Genomic DNA, 5,453 nt, shown 5'->3' with positions numbered 1-5,453 from the left:
TTTTTCTTTCTTAATTACGGGTGGTGTCCTATCTCCCTTCCCCCACACGCCCTTGCGGCGGCTCGCGGGGTATTGAGTAGATGTTTTGGTTAATCCACTAGGTTTATCATAGCAACGTTTCACAAATCCAACTCCTCTACGCTGCACGCGATCCAATTAGGCCAACTTAGTGAATATCCCATATACTTGCAGCGTATTCTGCTACGGACGTTTTTAAGTTTACTTCTAATTGCCAAGTGTCACACCAGCGTTGTATAGCATTAAGGTTACCTGACAAAGCTGCTGTAACTTCAGGAGCACTGATATCACGGTAAACCAGTGCATCATCGGCAAATAAACGTATCTTACGAGTGACTACGGAGTCGTTGACTTAAAGTAGGGTTAAAAGAGATCCGATGACACTTCCCTGGGGAACACCTGAGGTACTCTCAAGTACTTTATCGAAGGTTTGTTTAAGAATGATATCAAGCGATGAATGAAAAATGACTTACCAATGATATACTACCAATTATATCGGTGGCACCGAATTGTTTGGAAAATGATTATCTTTGTAAATATGTAAAAATATCGAATCTAATAATCAAATGAGCTGATAAGTTGGATTAATTGCCGTAACGGATCGCGTGCAGCGTAGAGGAGCAACCAACATTTGTCACATGTTGTTATGATAAATTTAGTAGCGTATCCAAAATGTTAGAGCAGCTAGGCTAGCAATCACTCATGGACCGAAGGTTGAATTACAGATTGAAATTATTACATAAATTGGAAGGAGGTCTCTTTAGCAGTGATGTTGAAAATGTATTATTACCCACGTCGTACGACGGTAGAAGAAGTCATTTAGAGATTAAGTGTAGAACAGATAGATTCAAGAAGTAATTTTTTTCCACCAAAGATAAGGGATCAGAATAACATTGTTCGGCCGCGGTAGGGTCCTTTTCGTATAAAATTTATTCTGGTGTGTATTCACTCCCTGCCATACATCCTAGCGGTGTCTTGCAGGGTATATAAATACATAAGATTTGTTGCCCTCCGCCCCTCCTCCTCTCGTCGTTGTTATCTCCTTGGCAGCGGATGGCTCTATTGTTTACAGAGGGGCGCGGCTTTTGTTATCATTGGGTCGTGTTTGGCGATCGAGATGGGAGGAACTAGCGGTGGCTTGCAGGGTATATAAATAAATAAATATCTTTTGTCTCAAAAATTCCTCTCCGGATTCACACCCATTTTATTCAAACTAAATCTTACTGCCGAAGTACAATGTGCCGTGGCGTTGTGCCAACGAGACCAAATGAGATTAACCCGCTTCAAACTTTTCCCTTGCGCGAGAAAAGCTTGGGAATGTTTTTCAACCGTTCCTACTTTAAAATGTAGGTAAAAATATAGTTTAAATTACTTCGAGTTTTGGGGACAATGTAAAGTTTAAAGACGGAGACGAAAGTAAGATTACCGAGTCATCGCAAATGTCACATTGTCAAGACCCACCGGCGCCCCCCTAACGCCTCCTTGCCTCTTTTCGCCCCCATAGACCAGAGCACCGCCCCACCGGGTGCAGTGGCGTAGACTTTGCGAACCAATATTCACGTTCTCTGCTTTCGAAGGGTATTCCTAACGTCAATATTATACCATCTAGTGTCGCGATTTGTTTTGGCGTATTTTATAGGGATGAAATCTGTGATGCCTCTTGCATATTTTTGGCTAATGGTATCCAAGTTTCTTTCACGTTGGCATGACTTGAGCGCGTTTTGAACTTATGTTTTGCAGAGTTAAATTGATTGGTAAAAATTTCAAAGTCCGCTTGATGGTAATTATAAATTTTTCGTCTTGGTTTAATGCTCTTTTTTACTGCTACGCCGAATTTGAGATTAAATGAGTCAAGCCCTCGTCATCAGCTACACTCGTAATACGCCCTGTTGTGTTCGTAAGAACTACACTACAGAATGCGTAAGAATAGATTAGGGCGTATTGTTAGTGTAGTTTAATGTTTTTTCCTCCTGTGGGTAAAAAAATGACCCCGACGTGATTTGAACACGCAACCTTCTGATCTGGAGTCAGACGCGCTACCGTTGCGCCACGGAGTCTACTTCGGTAGCTGGTGATGTTCAGTTGCTGAGAATGTCGTGATATGTACCGAAATGTCCCTTAGGACTCCAGTCATGAAGATAGGATATCATTACCTAATGCCCTATATGAAATCCAAAAGTGAAGCGAGATATAGGAGCTAGAATTAAGTATGAATAAATGTGTTTCGATAATTTTTTGGAGGAAAATCATTTCACCCATAAACATCTACAATCTACAGGGACCTAAGATAACATACGTAGAATTTTTAAAAAATACTTAGGTGCAGTTATAGCTATGGATATGTCCTGGGGAAAACACATTCGTTAAATTTGCGAAATGGTATATTAAAAGATAGAATAAATTAAAAGCATTTTTGGGAATTGTAATGAGAGGTTTAAGGAGCTTTCTTATATCACCTTACTCAGATATTAACCTCCTCCACCTACATGCTATTCTTTCTTTTAATAGACCCACCTCTTTAACAGTTCTGCAGCACGATTTGAATATATGCTTGCTGTTACTGAATATTGTTGTATTTGAGTACTTTCTTATGTGTGCTTAAGATCTATCGAGTGCATGATCAAATTATTATTTGTGCAGAGGTAATATGATTGCGATTGTGCATACATTGCTAGGGACCAAACAACCGCCGGTACTCGTCCTTGCGGCGGCTTGCGGAGTATTGAGTAGATGTAGAGGAATTATCACTGGCCACATGCCATACAATTCCACATTACGAAAATGCACAAGGCTGGAACTGAGGGTACACGAAAGGATTTCTTGGAATGAATGAGACACCGTATACGATATGTCATGTGATAAGTGCCTCCTAGCAAATTACTACCATTAGGCACGGTTTAGAGACATTTATTCCGACTAAAGAGAAAAACGATGGCAGCGAACCACGACGATAAAACAGTGAGGTGAGAAGGGTTTTAAGACAACAAAGGAAATTGCACTCTAATTACCAAAATACTTTGAAAAACGGTCAAGGAACGTATTCTGAAACGAAAAAAATATTTCAGACATCGTAAGGAAAAAAAGAAAGTAATGCAAGGCGCCTTAATGTATTCCAAAAGAAAAATTCTATGCGATTACTTGGAGAATTACCGCAAGACATTCTGGTCGTACGTTAAGGAATTACCTGGAAAACATGCCACGATAGAGTCCCTCAAAAGCAGCAATGGTAATATACACACAGAGAGCAACCTAAAAGCGATTTTTATAAATTATTTTATTATAGTGCCCAGCAAGCCACCGCTAAGGTGTGTGGCAGGAGGTGAATACACTCCAGACTAATTTTCACCCGAATAGTATGGCCGTACCACGGTCGGACAATTTATTGGATGCATTGTTGACAGAAGTGACTCCAAGGTCAAGGAACATTGTTACCATGCTTTTGTAAGACTTCATTTAGAATATGCATGCAGTGTATGGGATCTGAGCGAAAAATGCCTCATTCGGGAAATTGAGAAGGTTCAACGTCAGGCAGCCTGTTTCCCTAAAATCTCTTACGATAAAACAAAAAGCGACACTGAAATAATTTCGGAGTTGGGGTGGAAATAAGTTTGTAATGTGCATGCATGTCAGTAAGAAAGGGGTTTTTCATGAATATACATACGCCACCATGGATGTAGATTTGCATGGACGCGTTGATTTTGCATGTGGTTATTTCTCTTTTACGGGTGTTGACCTAACACCCCCCGCAACACGTCCTTGCGGTGGCTTGCGGGGTATTATGTTTGTATAGATATAATTCACAATATCAGGCATCACTTCGTAGAATTGTTGAATGCTCAAATTAATAGAGTTGGTAGTTTTCCACAGACTTTATTCCACCGTACGACAACGCGTTTCATTCATCTTGTGGCATCATCGCCGGATGATGCCGCAAATCGGTGAAATCGGCGTCTCTTTTAATATGGATGTGGATAGGCTACTTCCACGCGGGCATTTATTAGAGGGCTTTCAGACGCACATATGCATATGGGAAATATCAAAATAGCACGGGGAAGAACCAGAGATAATAATTAATACGGGATATTGATTAAAATAAGTTAGGTTTCCGAATATTCAAACTTTTCATTCAGCTAGTCAGCAGAGAGTTCACAATTTTTACTCAAATCAATTTAAATAAAACGAGATTTGTGAGATTTTCCAGGAAGAGAAAGGCTAAGTTAAATATTAAGTCCTAAATAGGACGGGAAAATCTTGAGCAGGTAGAACAGTTCACGTATCTCGGAAGTGTGGGCCAAAATGGTCAAGGTAAAAGGGATATGCACAAAGAAAAGAATACCCTAGATTAAGGAGCTTTCACAAGGAGGAAAACATTGATGACAGGGACGTTGGGTAATGGTATCAAGAAAATACTCGGTTAAGTTTCGGCATGTAGTTGGAGAAAGCGTTATTGGATAGGCAGATGTACAGCATTTTGATTGATAATGGAATGTTAAAGCCTGCGATAGATGGGAGGATGTATTTCAGGTGAGGTAGGGGCAGTAAGATACTGCACTTAATGAAAGTGGAACGCATGCGGAATTGAAGTACAGTTAATATACGATGGTAGGCTGAAAACTATTGCACACGTGCTTGTAGAACACCAACAAAATTACCTCCAGAAGCACTTCTGGTGTCATATGTGTAAGTAACATTCCCCTTCAACACGCATGCACAGGTTTGAGGTAGGTACATTCATTCAGTGTATTTTGAGAAGCTGAAGTATGGAGACGTGTTCTAGTGCTATGTCAACGCGACTGCTGTTATCGAATTTTTAACTGTTTGAAAGGTGCCTCCTACTGAGATAATTCGACGTTTAAAGGCTCGTTTATGGTTACTATGCTGTTGATAGGTCTTCTTTCAATCGATGTGTGGTAAAATTTCGTGGTTGCGAGACTTGAAAAACCATTATTTTTGATGAAACACGCAGCGGACGTGCGATCACTGCCACAGACGATAAACATTGGACACTCGTCGATAATTTAATTCAAAATGACCGGTGGATCACCCAAAACCGTATCGCAAACCATATTAAAATATCCAAGGAATGTGTCGGCTTCATAAATGAAAAATTGGGATACCGTAAAATCTGCGCACGATGGGTACCACGCCGTTTTGAACCGATTCCACACCCCCCTTACTCTCCTGATCTGGCGACTTGCGATTTTTATTTTTTTCCTCCACCGAAGATACACCTCAAGGGTCATCATTACACCTCGGATGATGAGTTGAAGGTAGCTGTCAATAACAGCACGCTGTTTATCTCGCGTTGATAAAGCACTAGAATACGTCTCCATACTCTCGCTTCTCAAAATACATTGGATGAATGAACGATCTCAAACGTGCGCATGCATGTGGAGTGGGAATGTTATTTCCACATGTAACCAGTTCTGTTCTGT

General features: G+C 40.6%; 1 non-coding gene across 1 annotated transcript; it reads right to left on the bottom strand.

Moving 5' to 3' along the window:
* Window positions 1-2,003: 2,003 nt before the first annotated feature.
* On the bottom strand, window positions 2,004-2,075 carry TRNAW-CCA (transfer RNA tryptophan (anticodon CCA)). Its single transcript has one exon. It is a non-coding gene; the product is annotated as a tRNA-Trp (tRNA).
* Window positions 2,076-5,453: the final 3,378 nt, after the last annotated feature.

This window comes from Hetaerina americana, unplaced genomic scaffold, assembly GCF_022747635.1.
Source record: "Hetaerina americana unplaced genomic scaffold, ioHetAmer1.1.p SCAF_5, whole genome shotgun sequence".
NCBI lineage: Eukaryota > Metazoa > Arthropoda > Insecta > Odonata > Calopterygidae > Hetaerina > Hetaerina americana.
This window is presented reverse-complemented; position numbering and strand designations above follow the sequence as displayed.